General features: G+C 39.3%; 1 protein-coding gene across 16 annotated transcripts in view; it reads left to right on the top strand.

Moving 5' to 3' along the window:
- MEF2C (myocyte enhancer factor 2C) overlaps positions 1-23,872 on the top strand; it is a 173,830-nt gene that overhangs the window by 5,627 nt on the left and 144,331 nt on the right. For 2 of the 16 annotated variants that reach the window (XM_020875436.2, XM_020875435.2), the window contains exon 2: positions 11,463-11,549. The gene's annotated coding sequence lies outside the window, so the exon portion shown is untranslated. Of the gene's footprint in view, positions 1-11,462; positions 11,550-14,555; positions 14,688-15,375; positions 16,103-23,872 lie in introns of those variants that run through there. The other 14 variants (XM_070465798.1, XM_070465791.1, XM_020875439.2 and 11 more) reach the window with 12 other exon arrangements.

Below are 23,872 nucleotides of genomic sequence, written 5' to 3'. Positions count from 1 at the left end.
TTTTTCCGGTTTTGCTGAGATTCTGGGATCCCAGGAACATATTCCACCCGAGAAAAATAAGCACTTCCCCTTCGATAAGTTAAGATGAAGAAGTGTACAGAAACGTAGGACAAAAATTAGGTCCACATATGGCTCAACCAGTTTTCTAACTACCATGGGTAGAATACATGTGGCATGTTTTTTTCATCTTGTTTATAATATGAACCAAGACTGGTGATGGAAAAAATCTGTACCATTTTGAACTCTCATTTTTACTATTTTGAAAGGCATTCATTAACTTAAAAGTTTCATAAAACTGGTTAAGAGAAGTTGGGAGGCCAGGAATGAATAATGGAGAAAAGGTAAGGTTATGGGATTAGGACTTCACAGATTTTATGTTCATCCCTACATTCAAGCAGTCCCTGGAGAAGGAAATGGCAACCCACTCCAATATTCTTGCCTGGAAAATTTCATGGACAGAGGAGCCTGGCGGGCTACAGCCTATGGGGTCACAAAGAGTCGGACACGACTGAGCACGCAGGCACATTCAGCAGTAGCTTGCAACCAAAATGTACATAAGAGACACTGGAGGGGCTGGTCAAAATGCTGATTCCTGCGACTGAGGCCCAGTGGGCCTGAGGTGGGGCCCAGAAATCTGAGCATTCTGCTAAGCTGTTCTCTGCACTAAATTGTTCAGTCCTTACCACAGCCTTCTCTTCTTAAAGAGGGTCAATTCTCCTGCTCTATGGTAGCAAGAAAACTAGAACTTAGGGATCTCAAGATCCGAATGATCAAAGTGAACATATGGAAACAGGTACAGATGTTATACGCCCATTGCTATTTAATATCTGATACAATTGTGCTTAAATAGTTTAATTATTTTTATGTGCATTGGCAAATGATGAAATTTACCCAATACTAGTGAACACACCAAAAGTCATTCTCAAGTTCTACTTAAGTTTCAGGCACCTGATAGTATAGCTTGAAATACGAAAAATGGCTTGAACTGACTCTTCAGGAAGTCATAAACAACAGCACAGACGGTGGTTATTATAAATGTGTAGGCACAGACATTCAAGTTTTGGAATACTCAGTTAATCATCACTGACCTAGGAAGTTTAAGAGGTTACAGTCTAGCTATGATGTAAGGAAACCACAAGCTTTATTCTCCCATGTGTGAGTCATTTTTGTTGCCATAGGCTACACAAACTAGAATCTCATAGCTACGTAAGAGTGAGGTGAGGACATGTGGATGGATGAACACAAATCCTTCACAAATACCAGATAAACAAGATAAGCATGTGATTTATTTGCTGTGAGTTAATCATCATTGTAATCAAAGAGCAATTACAGTGATTAATAAAAATAATCATAGAAATTCTTCTATGACCATATTGCCTATAGTATACATCACAGGTTGTTTAGGAAATAAGCAGCTTTGTTACCATTATTTTATTTTGGAGTGATTCAGATAAATAGAAAATATTATTAATGAAATCCTATGGTTCTGAAACAAAAAAAAATGTAGTTTTCCAAAGCAATGAAAAAAATCTGATTAATAGCCAGCCATGGTAGGGCGCTTTACGGAGTTTATAACTGAAGACAAAAAATCAACAACTGAAAATAAAAAGATGGAGCAGAAAAGATGAAGGAAAGGCAAAAGGAAAGTAAGAAAGAGAAGGAAATTAAAAGATGGGAGTATATCTATTGATTGGCTATTTAGTCATTTTTAAAGGGGCCAAAAGGAACACAAAAACTGTGGAATGTTTGTCACTGCCCCACTTTAAGTAGTGTTAAAATCTTTTACTTAAAATATTTCATTTCTGAATAAAGTGATCTGATTTGCTATAGATGCTCCATCTTTACAGGTTTAGCGCTATACAAGCTTGAGAAATATTTAATTTACGTGCCCCACCTCTGCACATAGGAAGAGGCTTTATCAGGGATTTCGCAGAGGAAAGGGCAGAGTGCATTTTCCCCTCCAACCTTGTACCTCTCCCCAACCCTACCAATTCTTCCTTTCATCCAGGAAGCAACATTGTTCTTAACACAGGGTTCTTATACCTCCTTCAAGATGTTTCTGGAAGAATAATCACTAATTACAGCTCTGGGAGCTGTTGGAGTGGGAACAAAAGGGAGTGCACCCGGGGTGAGACCCAGAACGACAGAGGAGGCTGTGGTCACAGCACACGCAGCACCCGTGTGCAGAGAGGGGACAGAGAGGCGACCAGAACTGCAGGAACCAAAGAGCGCTGGTTTTTTATTTTAAATAGTAAGCAGACAAATTCTCAAGCATCAGGATATTCTGCTGACAGAGGACGTGTTTTTCAATTCCCACCTTTTCAAAAACAGTAGCATTTCTTCCTCAAGTGAGAGCCAGGCTGCCCGCTGACCTGCACCCAGGACACATCTCTACCAGCAAACAAATGGGAGATGTATTTAGAGTCTCCTCCCGGAAACATCTCCAGACCGACACGGCAGGGCATCTGTGGAACCTCAGGCATCACAGATACTCCTTTGGATTTTGAACCCTTTTGCAGAAAACTCTGGAAGAGAAGTTCATTGAAAGGAGTAGCAACGCACTGTTATTGCATCACTGAGGGAGTGGGTTTGGAGTGCCAGCCCCTCCGGCAGAACACAAGCCAGGAGAATCCCGGAGTCTTCTGCAGAAAGGAGAGGACCTCGTGGGTCACATCAGAGAGAGCCGTGAGGAGACAGGGGTGCTCAAGAAAGGGCTATTATTGATTTGAAGCATGGCTGCTGGGTGAGCAGACCATGTCAGAGGGCAAAGGAGGACAGGCTGAAGGGGAGTGGAGGGAAGCAGGGAGACAGAGACAAGTCTCAGCCGCCTCACCTACTGCCTAGACCACGCAGACAGTATTGATCTGAAAGGACTTAGAAATTCAGCTTGAACAGGAAGCATATCTATAATAAATACTTGATATAAATACTTAATAGTATAATAAATACTTATGTAAAAAATACTTAATAGTATAATACTCTACATATTAATGCTAAGTTTCCTTAAATTGCAGAGTAAGATCATGTCATCAATAAGCAATTTAGAAGATGTCTGATTATTCAGATGTAGCCTTGGTGGTGCTGGTGGTTTAGTTGCTAAGTCATGTCTGACTCTTGCGACCTCATGGACTGTAGCCCATCAGGCTCCTCCGTCCATGGGATTTTCCAGGCAAGAATACTGGAGTGGGTTGCCATTTCCTTTTCCAGGGGATCTTCCTGACCCAGGAATCGAACCCAGGTCTCCTGCATTGCAGACAGATTCTTTACCGACTGAGCTATGAGGGAAGCCCGATGTAGCCTTACTCTAGGCAAATGGATATATAATTATTTTCATAAGTCTGCTAAAGTATGACTACAAAAAAAAAGTCTTTGAGAAGAATATTACACGGAACACTGATGAGGATAATATAAATTGGTCATCCCAAAACATAAGACTTCTTGATATAATGTATATTGGTTTGATCAACATGGTCATAAATATGTCTTATGCATCTGTGCTAAGTCACTTCAGTTGTGTCAAACCCTTTCCGACCCCACGGACTGTAGCCTGTCAGTCTCCTCTGTCCATGGGATTCTCCAGGCAAGAATACTGGAGTGGGTTGCCATGCCCTCCTCCATGGGATCTTTCCCACCCAGAGACTGAATCCCACATCTCTTATGTCTCCTGCATTAGTAAGCAGGTTCTTTATAGCGCCACCTGGGAAGCCCAAATATGTTCTATATTTATTTCAAATATGAAATGCTCTAATATGAAATAAAACTGCTTTGAAACATGGAAGCTGACAGAAAAGAAGTGGTCTTCTAAAATTTTAAGATAACAGACACTGAGATGTTTTTCAGGAATATGGGATAGTCCTTGAAAGTGAACAGTATAATGATAGCTAACATTTATTGAGGATTTTCTATATGCCAAGCACTAAGTGGCTACAGAAATACAGTTTCATGTACTCTTGTCAGCAAAACTCCCTGTTCTCATCCAGGAAGTCCCCATCACTTTCCCCATTTTACAGCGAGGACATTTAGAAAATTAAGGTCAGATGGTTATTCAGTGTCTGAGCCTGGATTCTAACCCAGGGTCTCTGATTTACTCTTTCCTGTCTGTTGTACATTCTCCAAAAAGGTATTTCCCATAATGTTCCTACCATGATGCACAACTTTTCATTAGTGAAACTGACTTTTTAAAAAATTATCAGACCTTTCATGAGTGTTACTCACCAAAACGTCTCCTTAAAGGCTATACCACATTTATATAAGGGACACGCTTGAAATTTCCCTTTTGAATCTGCGATTAGCGTCAATTTAGGACACCAATATCATATATCAAATAATCTACTGCTTTATAATCACATCATAGTTTCTATCAAGCACCTTATTCATTACATTTGGTTTGGATTTAGTTTCAGCAACAAATTCATCCTTAATAATAATGATTTGCTAACAATCAGACTGTTAAGACTGCAGAGCAAATTCCTAAGGATGTTTCTGTTGAGCCTTCATCACTGAAATAAGCAAATAACCTCCTAAGGCTGACACGGGGTTAGATACATATTTGTAAAATATTTTCTGGTTGGGAAAAAGTGTCGATTATATCATGCCCTGCTCTCATCATCCCTGTAAGTGAGCAAAGGTTTACAAGCATAATCAAGCAGTAAAGACTGTAGCTAAGGACATCTATTGGAAACAAACCAACATAGTTTCACATCCTTTGTCTGGCACTTAAGAGTTATGTGACTTGGGGCAGGTGACATTACCTCTCTAAGCTTTAGTTTTAAACATGTATAAAATGGGAGAATAGTAGTACCTTTTAAGAGACTGTTATTTAGATAAAAAGTTTATAAAGGAGTTAATTCAGTATTGATCCAACACTGATAAGTAGTGAGTGGCCATTATGTACTGTGAACTTACTTATTTCACCCACATTCTAAGTGAAAGTCGCTCAGTCCTGTCCGACTCTTCGCGACCCTACGGACTACACAGTCCATGGAATTCTCCAGGCCAGAATCCTGGGGTGGGTAGCCTTTCCCTTCTCCAGGGGATCTTCCCAATCAGGGATCAAACTGGGGTGTCCTGCGTTGTGGGCAGATTCTTTACCAACTGAGCTATCAGGGAATCCCCACCCACATTCTAAAAAGATAGTAATATTTTTGTACGTATACTACAAATACATTTGTATTACGAATCTGAATGTTATTTAGCTAATAGCTAAATAGCTATTTATTTGTATTTTAGCTATTATAATGTAGATAAATAGAAACATTTAGCTACAAATTCATTTTAAAATTTTTCAATAAGAAATTAGACCTCTTTTGTTAAGATCTTTGACTCAATGAACTAGTTGTTGTTATTTAGTCACTAAGTCATGTCTGACTCTTTGTGACTCTGTAGCCTGTCAGGCTCCTATGTGCATGGGATTTCCCAGGCAAGAATATTGGAGTGGGTTGCCATTTCCTCCTCCAGGGGATCTTCCCAACCCAGGGATTGAACACGTGTCTCTTGCACTGGCAGGCAGATTCTTTACCACTAAGCCACCAGGGCACTAGTGAGCCCCAATGAACTCGTATACACTGGTAAAAACAAACTGGTTTTAATCACTAACTTAAATTTCAAAGTTTTATTGCATTTTACTTTTAGTTCTCATCATATTCCAAAATAGAGAGATTGCATCCCAAATAATGCAAAATAATTCTCTCTCTAGTAAGCTGAAATATAGATATAATTATGTATCTTTTTGTTTTTCAATCTAGTGAGTATTGCAAACATATATATCTATGCATGATCTTGCCTTCTTGAAAAAATACAATTTTATATTGTTTGGTTTGAAATTTTAGCTTATAAACGAAATAGTTTAGAAATAACTTTGTAAGTTTTCAGCTAAATAAGAAAACCATCACTTGGAAAATTATCTAGAGAGAAGAAACAAGGTAATGTGGTAGCTTTATTCTCTCCTTTCAAGAATCTTACCTCTTAACTTGGTGTTCTTGATGAGGACAGCTAACATGAATACCAGATATAAACTGTTTATTAATGATCTTTAGTCTGTTTTTTTCCTGTAGTCTATATTTATACCTATCATGACATCAATAGGAATCATACACATCCCAAGTGGGACTTTATTAAACAAACAAAAAATGCAAAATGCTATGGTTTCTGTTTTTCAAGAAGTGGCAAACAGTCTCCTAGATATAGGTGCAAAGTTGATCATGAGTCCAACAAGGAACTACCTCGAGCAGTTCTTCTGCTTGAACAGAAGGCACCATTAGACATTCCACGGACTCCTCTTTCCCGGCAGGCCTCCGCCCAGCCCTGCTGCCATAGATGGCCGTCAGACATTTGGAATGACCTCAGGAGATAATCTGAGAAGGCTCTGCCCTGAAGAATTCAAGCTAGTGGGAGACAGAAGATATCAATGTTTTCTTGGCTGACAATAGCATGAAAAGGTCAACCAGGGTGAAAAGAGGATGGACTTGGAGTTTCCAGCGCGTTTTCAACAACCAAACAGCTAACAAGCATAAGGAACCATCTCTCAGGATGCCTGTGGAAGGGAAATAAAGCCACCTATAGCCACTGAGTCAGGAACTTTTAGGATTAAAGAGATCTCTATCTCTTGAAGGCAAAACTCACAAATAGAGCTCTTCCAGAACTAATCCACAGCCTTCTGACAACCTACTTCTCCAACTTTTTCTAGCGCGACTATCTGGTATAGGGGAAAATGAAACCAATGGTGGAGAAGTAGAAATTCTTTGCTGGAGAATGGCTAACTTCTACTGTAGTTGACCACTTTCCTAGCTCTGTGCTTCACACTGAACTTCTTGCTGAATGCTCCTAACAAAGTTTTGAGGGCAGCACTTTCTGTTCCATATTTTATCCATGAGGAAACTAAGGCAAAGGGTAGTTCAGTAAGTTGTGCATAACTATACAGTTCCCATAGGACAGAGCCAGCTCACTTTTGGCCACATACATTCTCCCTAGCCAGACTAGCCTTTTCGGTAGTCAGCCATGGAGAGGTTGAAGTTTCCAGCACACTGCAAGCACTTGAAGAATTCACAAGATATTCTCTTAGGCTATCAGATTTCAGGAGAATAGGAAGAATGCCTTCTACCATGAAACACATGCAAATGGTAAATTAATAAAAGAATAAGACAACAATTCAAATACACATCAGCTAGGGAAATATTCAAGCTTTAAAAAACATTTTGTTATTTTTTTTTAAATTAGCTATTATTCATGAGTACTCATCTGAAATCTTAGGGGTCCTTCAGTTCAGTTCAGTTCAGTCGCTCAATCATGTCCGACTCTTTGCGACCCCATGAACCACAGCACGCCAGGCCTCCCAGTCCATCACCAACTCCCGGAGTCCACCCAAACCCATGTCCATTGAGTCGGTGATGCCATCCAACCATCTCATCCTCTGTCGTCCCCTTCTCCTCCTGCCTTCAATCTTTCCCAAAATCAGGGTCTTTTCAAATGAGTCAGCTTAACTTAAAAGCTAATTACCATAAACGGCCAGAATTAACACCAACATTTCACCCTGAAATAACAGAAACATAGGGGATGATCATGGCAAAACCAACCAACCAAAGCATTGAAGTTAGAAAGTTTGTGCTTTGACTCTAAATCTGTATGATGTTTTGTCTTCCATCTCTCAAATACTGTAATTTGTAATTATGCTTTGTTCATATTACAAACACTTCCAGTCAAATGCCATGCTAGTGATATGAGTCTAAGACATAATCAATGTATTTGATAATACCCTCATCGAATTTGAGAAAGATTATGCTTTGCTAACAATTCTCACTTTGTAATACCTTCTTCCCTGACCTTAAGAGTGCTTTTAGCTATTACTTTAAAAAGATAATTCCATTTCCTCAGAATTTTTAAGTACAACTAAGCACAATATTATACCAATTAGTCTCTTTAAAAAAGCATTATATGTAATCCATAACACTGCCAATAATACATTTTTAGTTTGAGAGAGAGTGTTATTCCCTACTTATTCTCACACACTTTATTAAATGGAATTTCTTCCTGGAACAATACTTAGAAATATTTTTCTCTTGTAAAAGGGCATTCTTGTCTAAAATCTTCCATCAGGTCACCTTTCTATAGAGTTAATTTGCCTCACCAACTCCAGGTAATGGGCCTGGTCTGGCAGAAAGTGTACGATACCTTGTCAGGTAACCTTACCTTCTTTCCAAATTGATGTCATGATTGGGGGCACACATCTAACTTCCCTTCTCTGTAAAAAAAAATTACTGTTAAGTGTTTCCTAAGACCTCTTTCAGCAGGAAGATACTGAAATTCTGACTTTACAACTTTTCACACTAGTGCCAAAAAACACAAATGCCAAGAGTGTCCTAAAATCTGATTTGTGTCATACACCAGGCTCTTTCTTTTACCAATATTCAATTAAAACTCTACAGCAGCACATCCTAACAGAACGTTAGGTACTGATGGAAACGGCCAACCTCTGGTCAAGTAAGGTAGCCACTAGTCAGCACCTGAAATGTGACTAGTATATCTGAGGAGCTGATTTTAAATTTTATATAAGTGTAATTAACTGAAAGAATCCCATGCGCCAGGGGCTGCCATATTGGTAGCCGCTTATAGCTTCAAGGGCGTGACAAAATAAACATTCTACACCTTTGATTGAAACACCCAGGCACTCCACCAGGACTTTAGAGCACGTATCTTCCCAGAGCTCCACGGACAGATCAAAACACAGCACAGACATTTCCATTTCATGAGGATAATTAGCCAAGCGATCCCCGCACGGTTCTCACGTGCAAACCAGTAAAGAGACAAGAAAGGGGGAAGGACATTTGGGGGATTTTGTGTGTGCGTTTTCTCCCTCGTATCCCATTTCTCCTTGTAGCTAGCTGGTGGCCTTTCTCTAGCCAAGATGCGAACGCATCCACTGAGGCAAAGCCAATGGTTGGTCATTTTTTAAAACGGTCCTTTGGACCCCCGAGAATGTGAGGTTAAAAAAAAAAAAAAAAATCCAGCTCGGGGACGCCGTCCTTTTCCTGTGTGTGTGCCAGGTGAGAAAGCAGGCGGGGCTGGCGCGGGAACGGGGCGGCGGCCCGGCCGGCGCGCACCACGCGGTCGCTCTCCCCGGCTCACCCAGGGCTGGAGCGCTCGGGCCGCCGGCGCCGCCGACCGCGTGCCAGCGCTTTGTGCACGTGCGTGGGTTGGCTCGCCCGGTGCGGGGCTCGGAGCGCGCCCCGAAAAGTCTGCGGGGCTGTTTCTCGCCCACCCAGGGTAAATATCCTCCAGGTCCCCAACCCAGACCGGCGGGGCAACTCTACTGACGCCGCCACCGCTCCCCCCGCCCCCCGATTGCAAAACCCACCCCACCAGCCTCTGCGTCCTCCTCCTTTCGCCGGAGCCCGAAACGCGGCCTCTTCGCCCAGCCACCGGCCCTCTGCCTGCCCCCCTCCCAAAGACCCCCCCCGCCGAGCCCGGAAGGCCCCGCTGTTAGACGCCACGCGCTGCACGCCCCGCCGAGCTCCCCCTCCGCGCGCCCAGGCCCAGCAGGCCCCCAGAAGGGCCCGAGCCCGCCTCCTCCTCGCCCGGGGCGCTCGCACGTGGCGCACTCACCCCCTGCGAGCTGCCTCCGAGCTCTAGAAACGCTCCCGGGGAGGGAGGCCCCCCCCCGCCCCCTCGGCTCCGTCCGCGCAGGGGGGGGATCGTGGGTAGGGGGGGAAGTGGAGACCGACCCAGCAAGGAGTGTGTAGGTCGTGAGCGCGGGGTTGGAGGGGAGGACCGGCAATAATTGGCTGGGTTTGCGGCTGCTGCGCCTCTGCTGAACGCCTAGCCAGCGAGGATTCACTTTCCACAAAAATCAACCTGAGGGACTGCTGCTGCCTGCAATCAATAACTCAGCGGAGGGAGCTGCTGAAACCAGAGGCGTCCCCGGTCTGGGTCTTTAAGACGCGCTCTTGGGTACCGATTCCCAATCCCCTTCTTGCCATTCCCCAAAGAAGTGGGCACCAAAAACGCAGGGCGGTATTTTTCACCCCCATCCCTACCCCCCGGTAACGATCTTTTTAAAATTAAAGAGCACACGGGTATCTAGAAGAAAAAAAGTTAAAAGGGGAAGTGTGAAAATCCATTCTTTGAATTGAAGGTTTCTGTGATATTTCAAGAAATGGAATAGAATCAATGTTCCGAAGAACATTTAACAATTTTGTAAGTAAAAGGTAAAGTCTATTAAATTTAGCCATGCATATGGATACTTTTTTAATGAACTACACATTCGCAAGCAAATTTGTGATCAAGCCTTATTTGGGCATACTGAGCCAGGAAAAGGAAGAAATGTATCATAATTGTAGTGGCATTTTTAAAAGCCTTAACATATCTCTCAGACATTATTTCATGGAGATTGCATTTCTGTAAGGTGAAAAGGCCCTGGGAGATGTGTATTATGATTCTTACTTAATAGGCTGTAAAAACCAAGCAGAGCTGAAGAAAGGGAATTCGCCAGGTCACCGAGTACTGACTACCAAGTTGAGACTAACTCACTGTGGACTTGAGTCTAAAAGACTAAACTGAGCTAACACCTCTAAAATAAAAGTGGTCAAAATTCTTCATTTCTCCTTGACTGTGAAGCAACTTAAAAATAAAAATGTCTTAAGGATGTCAACCCAAATCTAGAGGCTTTATAAATCTTAATGACTCTCGACTACAAAAAATCTTGCTAATACAAATGGGAAAATGGTTATTGACCTTCATTGTCCCACAGTTGGGAAGACTAGACCCATTCTGAGGCCAAGGGAAAGGTCATTTGTGTGCTCAAAGTCACTGAAAGCTGGCTTCAGAGACCAGAATACATAAGCACTTTTCTGAGCTCAGTACAGGTAAACACTGGAAGGATTGGGTACTATTGGTAAAAGAACTCGTGTACTAAATTCACATCATTAATCCCAAAGTGTTAAAATTGGCCTTTAAGGATATAGAATAAGCCCTTTTAGCAACTTTAGTTGCAACTTCAGTATCCCAACCTAACAAATTTTGTTAGCTTGGAATATGATGGATTTGACTTTTTTCCTTGTAATTCTTCATTAGATATTAAAATAAAGATAAATATTGGATCTTTAAATATGAGATAAAGGATATGATTAAACCTTGGCTTGGAAAAACAAATCCTTTTTATATTGCATATTTTCTCAATCACAAGCAGTCCATATGGTGTATATACCATGCAATGAACTAAAGCCGTACCTAAAGAATTTTTGAAATTTAGCTATTTGGAACTATTTATGTTAAAGTTTATAAGTATTGTCACAATTAATGGTCATTTTAATTATTTTATATTCAATACACATTCATTTGGTTTAAAATTAGAATTAACATTAATGTTTCTTAAGATTAGAAGTTTCAGAAATTAGTTTGAATGTATTTTAATATCAACATTCTTTAACATTTTTTTAAAATTATTTACCTTGTACTTTTGCATTTTTAAGGTGCCAAAGAAGAGCTGCAAACTGTGAAGTAACTTCTATGAAGAGATGAAGTGAAGAATGGAAGGCAAATGACTGTATGTGTATGTGGTGAGTGGTTAACATTTGTTATTATCATCCTTCACAAAGTTAATTCATAAAGGTGAAACCGCCAAATTCTTTGTCATTAGGTACTTATATTGTAAACATGTATAAAAGTGATGAGTGTTACATAACCATTATGTGATCTATTATATAGCAATACCTTGGCATTTTGCTTACAGCTCACATGTCACCTTTCAGGGCATACCTTTACAAGTCTGTTTTACAATGAATCCATATCAGGGAGGTTATGTATGTCATATGTACTGTAACTATGGAAAAGATATAACATTTTTTATATGCTTGGAATTTCTATCCTACTACTTTTTATATCTGAACTTCTGTGTTAATCATGTTTGTGTTGAAAGTATTCTGGCTGGAGAACAGATACTACACAGTTGAATAATATTGAGGGGTAGATTAATCTATAGACTTTCTTCATTTTAGGGTGGGTTGCTGTGGCAACCACCCAGCTTACTTTAGGATAATTTTTTAAAGCTCACTTCAAGAGCTACACCCAGCGTAGGCCAAGCTTAAAAGCAGGCAGACCCCAGAGTACAGGTAGACTGCTGATTTAATTTAGGAAATTAATAAGGAATGGAGGGTGGAGTAAGATGGGTCAGGGTCTGGCAACCCTGACCAGAAATTAGAAATGAGCTTTCCCTAGAATTAAATCCTGAGGGTCATGCTTTCTGTACCTTCTGCGGCACTTTATTTAAATATATTGCTAAACAGTTATTTTGGGGGGGGGAACTTAATATATATTTACATGTTTAATAAAGCACTTAACAATATTTATTTAAAAAGGAATATTTGGTGACTGGGAAGAAGGGGGTGAGCTGGTTTAAATGGTACCTCAATCCCAGACATCATTTTCTCTTATAGGAAGTATCATCACCTTTTACATAATAGGATAGGCCACTAGCTTCCAATTCGCTTAAAGAATATAAGAATTTTCTACTTTCCAATCACAGAATTGGAATAGATTGGAGAAGTCATTTAATGTGTAAGCAAACTGAAGCCCAGAAAGGACACACTAATTAGTCAGACACAAACCTTGAACCAGAGAATCCAGGCCTGTTAACATGTTAACATGTAGGACAGACTCCTCCCTGCACCAGAAAATATTTTGATCCTAGCAAAGTACCATTTGGTGGCGAGAATGAGAATGATTTTGGTAAAAACTTCAGAAGCATTTGAAGATGAACACAAAGCACGCCTTGGATTAACCACTCTGTGGATTACCAGTAAATAATTTTAAATCTCAGATGGCTTTCTTCCATTGTGTATTTCTGCACAACCTCTTATGTTCCACTTCAACTGTAAAGGCTCATGGGAAGGAAACTCATGCTAATATTAACTTAGGTCACACATAATTAAGAAGCTAAATCTGCTGAGGGGAATATTCTGTATTTTAAAAGGCCAGTTGTAGTCTTATTTTCCAGATCTTAATTTCAAATAAGATCAATCCACATCTTATTTTCAAATTATCCACAATGTGGGGTTATACCTACTTTTGAATGCTTGTATTATTGCTGATAGTTTTGGGTTTGTTACAATGTTTGTTATTAAATAATTCTTTAAAATGTTAAAAGGTAAAAATAATTTCTTTTTTAAGGAAAATAATCTAAAACTAAAGTGTACAGTGGTAAAAGTCATCTATTGCCTATGTCTATTTGATCCTGTAAAATAAGCTGTTACACTTCGTTACATTAATTTCAGACATCATGGCAATAGATAAATGTTCCTACAAATAATTTGTTTTGTCAGGACATTTGTGAATCTGGAAAAATTAATTTCCTTTTACCACTGTATGTAGACATACCTTAATACTCAAAAATGTCAATGCACCTTTACATTTTTGGATTTTTTTAGAAGTTATACCTTACATTAAAACCTGATATAGATTATCTCTGCCATATTATTAAATTCATGGTAGTAACAGACTCGCCAGATGAAAAACAAACAGGCCGACAAATATATTGTAGGTATTAATCTGCAAGAAATAATAGTATTTCAGGTGGTTTTTGCTTTGTGACGGTTTGCCATGCTCTCCTATAATAATAGCAAAAGATTCATCTTATCTGGGCTGATAGTCATAATGGGGATGAGCTAGTTGTACTTGCCTGTAAGATCAACCTTCCCCTTTCAAGTGAAGCCTTAGGGCAGACACCTAAATATTGAACCCACTCTTCTGAGAAAAGCTACTCAGATCAAATAGCCCTACAATGAAGCAGGAGTCTTTCTGATTCACACTGCCCTCACGTATTAAAATAGACTAGAGGCACGGTGCAGAACTTAAGGGGAAATGCATCTAGTCATTGGGTTAAACACACAGTGCTAAAAGGAATTTTTTTTTAAGTGAGGAAATATCTTTAATTAGCTAGATATTTCAGTATACTGTTATTGTGTACTCTTGTACATCCACATTTTAATTTCCCCAATGTATTTTCCCTTCTTTTCACGATATTAAAATTTTTTAATTTAGTTTAGACATTTTATATGGTACATAGTTCTACTGGCATGTAATCTGATCTTTTCATGGTTTGTGGACTAGTTGGTATATTTTATCTTTGGCTTTATTGGGCGTGGTGTAATTGGCCAGGGAGAGGAGGTGCTCAATTCTAGTAACCTTTACTAAATTTTGAATATTAACCCTTTTTTTGATAAGGAAAAGTATTTGCTGAGCTTAAACCTTAGCACAAGTATCTTCCTTATCAGTCTCTATTGTTGCTTCCTGTGCAGCTGAAACTCTTCAGGATAAGTGAAGTCATCAGCTATCGGATAGGGAAGCCTAATGCATTTGGGAAGTTGGTTTGGTTTACATGTTAATGCCTTGGAGAAAATCCCGTCTAAGGTGTGGAAGAGAGATTGTGGGAGGAGGGGGAGGGAACCTCCGGGGAAGCTGCCGCCTCGGTAAATACTTCCAACCTGATTAGAAAGTTCATGGCCCCGAGATGAAGTCGAGATTTCAAATACCGGTCATGCGTTTATCATTTTGTACATTACTACCAGTTGAGAAGCGTTTCGGCTCGCTTTCTAGCCCTCCAACCTCTCGGGGCCGAAACCCCGCGTATTCAGGGCGTGGAGGAAAATCGCGCGCTGGAATCGAGTGGTGCAGGCATCCTGGATCGGAGCTTTTTACCCGTGAGTCACGGAGGAGCGCTCAGACCAGTGGAAGAATGAAGTGGTTAACGCGTCTCCAAACGGGGAGGGGGGCGGGGAAGTCACAGGAGCAACTATTAGGGTCGCGCTCCTATTGGTCAGAGGAAAGATCCCGACTTTAGAAGGACTTTCCCGCTGGCTGGCTCGCCGCGTCCCCCGGGGAAGCGAGCGCGCCGCAGCCGGAGACTCTGCTCTCCGAGCGTCCTCGGCGGCGCCGGGAGAGAGCGAGAGCCGGGAGCCAGCGCTCGCGCTGTCGTCTTCAGCTGGAGCAATAAAGGATTGTCATTAGGTTTGCGTATGGCATGTGCCATTACCCCACCGTAAAACTAAAATTAGCAAAATGTCAGGAATGGAAAGATTGATTCACCCAAGATGCAATTATCATTTAAAAGTGCTTGATTGAGGTACTGATGTTCAGTGATTTATTCTGCATACCATATACATAATTAAAGTAGTGTAGTGGAGTAATTTATCAATCTAGTTGAGACTGGAGGGGTGAGGAGGGAACTGCTGGATGTTTGTTTTATTAAAAAAAAAAAAAATTGCTCCGAGGTCTGGTCCCGCCCCCCTTTTGCAAGAGTGAAACTGATGATTTCTCCAGCTCGCGAGGCGAGAGAGAGGGAGTCAACGGTTTGGGATTGTGAGGGAGGGAGAGGGGGAAAAAAGGCAGCGCGCGCAAAGGCAAGGGCAAAATAAAATAAAGGAAAAGAAGGCAAGAGGCGCTTCATGGGATGGGCCTCTTAGAACCCCAAGCCGCGCGCTCCTTTTTCCCTGCCACCCCCGCCTCCCCTCCCAACATCCTTCCACTCCCCCCGCCCCTCGCCTTTTTGACGCGATGTTTCAAAGGCTGTGAGCGGACTCTCCTTTTCCCATTCGTCTTCTGTCACTTCCTTCCTGGACGCAGTTTTCTGGACGAGTCTGGTTACTTTTAATCCGGCGGGCCGCCGAGAGCCACTTTCTCCTTCTCCTCCTCCCCTTCCTCCACCCTCCTCCTCCTCCCCACCTCTCTCCTCCGTAGCGGCCTCAGCGCGCGCGCGAATGCGCGGCCCCGCGCGCGCCTCCCCCCCCCCGCGCGCGCTCCTTCCGCGCGCTCGCGCGCGCGCGCGCACACACACACATCGTTTCTCCAGCTCTGCTCGCTCTCCTCGCAGTCAGACACTTGAGCACACGCGTACACCCAGACATCTTCGGGCTGCTATTGGATTGACTTTGAAGGTTCTGTGTGGGTCGCCGTCACTGCGTGTTTGAATCAGGTGGAGAAGCACTTCAAGGCTGGACGAAGTAAAGATTACTGTTGTCGTGTTTTTTGTTTTTTTGTTTTTTTCTCTCTCTCTTTCTCTCTCTCTTAAGAAAAAGGAAAATATCCCAAGGACTAATCTGATCGGTTCTTCCTTCATGTAAGTACCTCTGACATTTCTCCAGGAAATAGAAATAGCCGGGGTATTGTCTCTGAAATCTGCATCTGTATATTCCAAGGCACTGGGTCTACCGCTGTGCCTTTTTGAAGGTTGAAGTTGAGGCTTGTTGTGCATTCTTTTTCCTTAGGTTCCATGATTTTCTTGTGTGTGGCTAAAAGTAACTTTTTAGATAGTCCTATCTGTTTGCTATCAGTTACTGAAATCACTCCTGACTTGTTCTTGTCACATTGGTGTGTTTAAAGTTTCATGAAGTTAGTGCACGTCATTAGCATGTTTGCTATGGTGGAGCATGTGGAGCCTGGTGGACTTTAGTATTTCACAGAATCTTCTGTGACCTTGAAGTACATGCGTTAAGATTTAGCCAGCAGTTCACCGTGGAAAGATGCTCCTGTGAGTTCCACCAGAGGCTCTGATTTGCTTTGGGTTATGCTTCTGAGCCACTAAATCTTTTGATGAGTTTGAACTAAAGCATGGCTGTCTGTCAGAGTATACCTTTGTGCATCTCCTTCCATTACCAAAGTGCTGGCTTGATGAGGGCTAATGTGGACAAAATGTGATACACTGGCCATGGTAGTCTACACATTTCAGTTCTTGCTGGTACTTCACTATATATCACTGCTCTTTAGGTCAGGTCAGATACATAGCTGTTTAAAAACAAATAAGGTTAAGTCACTGAAATTGCCATCTGTTTGGACTTTGGCTGAAAGTTACCAAACTCAGTGATAAAGTTTGGCACAAAGGCCATATATACAAGACGTGGCACATTGTTTGTTGTGTTATTAAATATTATGCAAGTATTTAAATTTAACATTAGTATTATGTCCTTCCCAGAATATGGCTAGCTATTCTTAAAGGAAATTGTATGTCTGAAACATGTCTGACTATTCTAGGTCCAGTAGTTACCATTTTGGGGAAAAGCCCTTTTTTCTTCACATTTTAGGAATGTGTGTCTTTTGTATAAAATTCCTTTATATGTAAATGCTGACAGTATAATAAGTAGAATCAGGCTTTCTGCCAGTTCTCTAACCAGTCCTCAGTGGAGAATTGCTTTGACACAAAGTGCATTTTACTATTGTGAATCTGATTCTAACTGTAATAGTAACTGTCTTGTGAAATGGTTAGTGACTGCATGTATTTTCTAAGTGCTATGAAAGGAACTCTAGCTACCTCATTATACCAGTCAAAAAGAGTGACCAGCCTCTTTTTCACTGGCACCTTGCAATTGAATTGTGGTTGCAAAGTAAAGATGTTTATATAGAATATAATAACTCTGATCCCTAGGGACTTGGTAAGACATGGAAATGTGACCACCTGTGAACCCCATTTAACCTCTGTATTGCATACTAATTTTAGCTTTAAAGAGATTTACAATCTCCAATTTGAAACTAAAACATTTAATTTATAAAATAATATCAGTTTTGGCCAGTCTTTGAGAACATTCAGTATGTACCATTATGGCACAGGCAGTTTCGGTTGAATATCGTGCAGTTAATAAACCATATTATTGTCTTCCAGTGTGTGCATGAAATTATTTATCAAAATAAAGAGATAGTTCTAAAGCAAGTAGATTCAGAACTGGACAGATAAAATGAGATGTACCTATCTAATGTCTTATCTCAAGAGGGAAAACAAATCTCTAAAATCAAGTATCTCATTCTATTTGTAGGAAAGTATATTTGGCTATGTATTAGACTTTCTAACTCAATCCTAAAAGTTTTCTTCAAAACATACTTTAAACTCAGTGTTTGTTTAGAATATGGTCCCCTAGCCAACTTAAGGAGACAATAGTTGGCAGGTATCTTTCCTTAGGATTTTACTAAACTTTATAAAAATCTCCTGTTTTTTACTAATGTAATTCACGCAGCTTTGGAGTATTTGTGGCATATTTTCCAGACTTCTTACTAAAGACAGTATTTTATCTCATTCATTAATTACATTCTGATTGCTATAGAATATAGTGAAAGACAATATTAAAGATGTAACTTTTAAAAAATTTTAATTTGTTTCTTAGTTTTTAATAACAAATGAGCACTTTATAATAATAAGTCAATTTTTGAGCTTTCCGGAGCTGTTCATACTTTAAAAGTATGCAATCATATGTGAACTCTTCAGAACAAAAACATATTAACATTAAATACATGAAATTTAGATAACAAGGACTTTACTGTACCTTGCCTCTTTTCTTCTTTGTAAACATATTCAGTTTTCAAAATCTAAGGGAAATGGTCCATTCCAATAGGCAGAGGGACTATCTAATGATTCAAAATTGAATCCTAGAAAAGCATCATGTTTTGTATTTTTCAGATGTCTATGAGTTTCTTCCTTGGCCCTCACTTTACCAGATCAATAAACTGCATAACTCTACAACCATATCTTTTCAATGAATGATTTATTGTATTTAAACTTCTTTTATAAAACAACTGAGTTAAATAACTCCTTGGCATTTGTTAACATTATATTTCAAAACTTTCTTCTGTTTATTGTAGTATATTTTGTGGTTTTATTTCCCAACTCCACATGCGGTATATTTTGAGTGTATGAAATCTCAGAAAGTGACAAAAATGGGGAAATATCTGTGCAGCGACACTTGTACTTCATAACAACAAAAAAAAGAGTTATTAAATAGAGAACCCTGGCTTCAGAGACATGATTCAGAATAGCATGGAAGAATTTCATATGCAATTAAGGACCACAGAGAGGACTTTAAAGAGACTATTAATAAAGTTCTACTTTTTTTTTTTCCCAAAGCACATCCTCTGAGAAAACACCACGCAAATTAATATCTAAAACTTATAAAAATGCACATATTCATTTTATGAATACAGTGATTGCCTGGACACAATGAAAAGATTTAATCACTGGAGCTCAGTCTGTGCTGCATGTGGAAGGGTAGGTGATTAAGATCCCGTCCTCAGCACTGTACCTTAATCTCATGGGCGCGTGGACTGCCCTGCACTCAGTAAAGCCTGACTGTTCACCGAGATCTGTCATCTTTAGGAAATCAAACCAGATTACAGAGGCGATTCACAAAACCAGAAGCGACAACAGAGTCTGTGCACCTTACAAAAGGCGGATTACGCAGTTCACATGTTATTTTGATAGGTCAAAGATAAAAGCTGATTGTTGAGGAATGGCAAGACACTCCAATTTCAAATGATTGTTAGATAAGTATACCACGACCCTGTTGCTTTATCATTATGAATAGACATTCAAACAGTGGAAAACTCAGTTTTCAAACGTCAGGCTTTCAGTAGTGAAATAAGGAAAAACATGTACTTTATATATACATCCTCATTGCTTTCATTTTAAGTTCCATCACTTCTTTTGGAACAGACTGCAAATTCTGGATGCTTATGTGAAGCAATTATTGCTGTAAGGTTTAATTTCAGTAGACATTTTCTGAGGCATTGTAGAGAGCACAAAACAGAATTTGCCAGAAATAAAACATACACTCATGGTATTGAGTAACCGAGCAGAAAATGCATGGTAGTCAATAGCCATTATGTTATTCTGTTACCAGATATATTCTTCACAAAAATGTGAAATTACATAGTTAATGAATCTATATATTTGAAATAGATCTTGATAGGTGTTTCTTGGTCAAAGTGTATCTATTTCATGAATGTTTTATAAAGGTCATTCTTTACAACAAAATTCGATGTTTTCAGAGTTTATTTCAGAGTAAAAGTTTTGGTTTACATAATAACATTTTGAAAACCCCTACTTTTTATGCATCCAACTGTACAGTAATTTCTTGCTTCTTTAAAAATTGAAGTCCTTTTTTACCCAACTGATGCCTCCTAGTGTTTCACACAATAAAACACTAATGAGTCACCCATAAATGTAAACATTGCATTTTCATTGCCTACATCTTCTGTGATAACATAAAATTAATATTTATGTGTTTAATTTTCTGTGCATTGTTATAATAAGATAGGAAATTCCAGTGAATGAGATGTTTCATCTGAATGGATTTGTGGTACACACTTGCAGGTTTCCTTTGACCATAACAATATCTTACTAAGTTTTAATAAGTTTATTACCATCAGCCCCAGTTTATATACTCACTGTTTATATTCATTCTTATTCCAAGTGATAAAACATAGGTAGAGTAGCAGAGCCTCCATTTTGTAGGCCTGAAAATTATATAGCTGAGTTCATCAGCAAATGCCTGATGAACAAATTGTGAAGGGGCTAACCATTTAAACACTGGAACATCTTTAAAAAGATATAAAATTTTTCTCATTCGGTGTCTTTCTGTGCAAATTTCTGTGTAAAAGTGGAATTAGAAAAGAGGGTTTTGGAAAATATAAAGTAAAGATAAAGGTATAGAATACCTACAAATATGAAGTATATCACATGAGAAAATAAAAATAGAAATAACTTGCTCTGGGAACATTGGCTTCTACATAATAGAAGGAAAACTTGTTAGAGGACAATTTTCAAGACCAGAAAATTGTCAAACGCACAAGCTGGAGGATACCAACTTTGGTATGAGTTTTCTGTCTTGAGGAGAGTGAGCGTAGACTTTCAATATTCATGCACTTACGTGATTTCAGACAACTTTCTGATTCCATTTATGAAGGATAGATATTTCAGTTTCTGGATATTTTTTCCTTAAAGAATTTGTGAAAGGGAGGAAGCATTCTTCTAATGGGTCTTAAGTTCAAAGGCTGCACTCAGAAAACTGTAACATTTATGGACCTCCTCCTGAGGTGTCATACCCACACAGGTGCACAAAAACACTCAGATTTCTTCCATTAACTCTTACAAGTGTTCTGAGCATCCAAACATAGACATTAGGCAGAGGCTGAACATAGTTCATTTCTGTTACCTCTGTATACATCATTTAGTTGTCCCAAAACACACGCATTTTAACAATATTTGACTCATTTAAGATTTTCTAGTTTGGTCAGTATTACAGTGCTATTCCAATTCTTTGCATATTGGACACATTTCAAAGAATGTTAGGGGGTGTGTTCCTTTCGTTCAAGGAAGCAAACATGTAGAAAGGGGTGGACCTTTCCCACAAGAGCCACATTTCTTCCCTTGGAGAATTGAAGCAAGTATGTAAGTGAATAACAGCATGAGAAAGAAAATAATTTCTAATCATTTGCTATAGTTAGCGAGCAGAGGAAACTGACAGGTTTTTCTTAAAAGCGATTCTTGTTGATAACCTCTCTCACACTGAAAAAAAAGTCTGTGCTGAAAAATAGTCTATGAAAATTTTGTTCTCTTGATATTAACTTCTATAAAGCCCACTGGAATTAATTTTGCTTAAAACAAGATCTCAGCAGTAACTGTTTTACAGATGTGTTGAGGCATAAAGAAATAAAGAGAGCTAAAAGCACCCATTCGCGGCCTCTCTTAAGAATAAGTAGATAGCATCAATAGTTTTTGTCTGTGCAAGAAAAATAATTATGGAAAATTCTGTAACAAAGAATATCATTATAAAAAAGGAGATTATCCAATATAGTAACATTTCTTTGGAATTATTTTAACATTAACTACAAAAAGGAAACTCATATTCCTACTAAGGATGGAAATTATATGATACCTGTTATATAAATATTTGGGTGTGAGGTGGTAATAGGAGTAGCATTCATTTGTCCTCACCATAAAGCATTCTTGTACATTGTCATTATATTGCTTCAGTTAAATCTCTGTATTTATTTTTTAAATATAGCCAGTTGTAAACAAAGTTTAAAGTATACATGAAGCTTGTCTTCTGAGGACATTAGAGAGGAAATCGGTGATCTTACAAGCGATAGAAACAGTAAACCTATTACAGGCAGATTTCTGCAGGAATCATTACTCTTTAATAATGCAGATGTTATAGAGACTTTATTAATTCTTAATGCTGTAAGTTTGAAATGAATGGAACAGTGTTGTTCATCCTGCAAGTGGTTGCGATTCATGTGGAATGACAATGCAAATCTTCTAGTAATCATTTAAGTAAAGTACCTTGAACTTGTGTCTAGAGACTGGAGGTGCTGATCTCTGAAGCAGTCCCTGGTGAGAACCTGCTTTTTCCAAAAGGCTAGCCTGAGTGTGGTCTGGTTTTCCTCTTGTATCTTGTTGTCATAGATAAGATGCACATGAAGAATTCATATAAATTGTTCTGAGATACCATGGACCTCTAGCATGTTGGATATAAAAAGCTATAGATAATGATCTTGATAGAATGTGAAGTGTTTTTTTAAAAACAGCTAACAACTATCCCTCTCCCTTTTTCACACGTCTGTGATTCTTTCAGCAAGTTAGAATGATAGCACAAGAATGCATCTTTCCTGGAACCCTGAAAATAGGCAGCTTTGGCTTTAGGTATGCTTATTTATTTGCAAAATTAGGAAATAGATTCACGAGTGTAAATAAGTGGGGACAGATAAGGAAATTAGTCTCCTACTTAATAGAGTAAACATGACTTTTTTTAACCTTTTAATTAATTGTTGACCATGCGTGAGGTATACAACCAAGGCTTATTATGGAAGGCTGGTATTATTGCTTAATGTAACATGAGGGATTGGGGTTTCTTTAAAGTAATTTTTGAAGATGTGATTATTTAGCAGAAATATTCACTGGAGCATTTTATTTTTAGAAATCATGGTCACACAAGGAAACCTTTATAGGACCGACTACCTAATTGCACTCAAAAATCTCTTTAATGAATGAACACACGCACACACAGGAGGACACACATTTTAAGAATATAATGGCCCTATATTTTTCAGCTTTCTAGCCACTTTCTTTATATATGAACAGAACGTACGTGTCTAAGCAGATGTTTTAAGTTATATCCTTCATGTAGGTGAGTCTGTAAATGTACCATTTAACTTAAATGGCTTTGTGGGAAGGTAGTTTGAGGAGTTTAAAAAGGGAGAAAAAAAAAAACACCCCTCCAGTTACTATAGTTTCAGCTCTTTTCTTTTTAAAAACAGTAATTACACTCAGGATAAAGAAAGAAAAATAAACTCTTTTAATTCTTTGTAACATCCACAGTTTCTGAGGTAGAGTTCTGGTGTATTTTTATTTCTGAATATGCAGGGCAGGTACTGGCAGCAGACCTACAAAATGAAAACTTCCTGGCTGCAGACCAGACACAGCGCACAGTGCCACATCTTAAACTTCCCCTCTTCTGTCTCCGAGTGATTTCAGCCCCAAGCAATGTCCTTTTTTCCCCTTGCGTAGGCTAAGGACCAGAGGGCCTTCTTCCTGGGCACTCGCTCTGGGAAAGGAAAAGCAGAACGTTTCCCTTCTTTAACTTGAAAACTCTGCCTCTTAAATCACTGAGACATTAACTGCAAAGTGAATTCAGCATGTTTCTTTTTGCTTCCCCTAGAGCAGTTTAGAATGCCTAAAACAATAGGTGTAAGATAGAAAATGAGCCCTCTTCCCCACCCTCCCCCCCTCCAGCACACAGGCCCAATCAGATGTCTGTATTTTTTTTTGTTTTGCTGAGAAAAATATAATGATATCTTTTCAATGAAGCTTGTGCATTATATTCCAGATATGTTAGGTCATTTTGTGATGCAAATTAACATTGAGTGGTTTTTGTACTTATCTCGGGGAAATAGCAATGTTCTACCACAATATGTGGCACTTCAGTCGCTTTTATTGATAAACACTCACACTTTTAATGATTACGAGGTCAAAATACAAAGAGAGAAAAATACGAGCTTTAGTTTTCAGATTTGGTTTATGTTCTTTATTTGAAAGGTGCGTTGTGGGTAGTGTATTTATTACCATGCA

The sequence above is a fragment of the Odocoileus virginianus genome, chromosome 3, assembly GCF_023699985.2.
Source record: "Odocoileus virginianus isolate 20LAN1187 ecotype Illinois chromosome 3, Ovbor_1.2, whole genome shotgun sequence".
NCBI lineage: Eukaryota > Metazoa > Chordata > Mammalia > Artiodactyla > Cervidae > Odocoileus > Odocoileus virginianus.
This window is presented reverse-complemented; position numbering and strand designations above follow the sequence as displayed.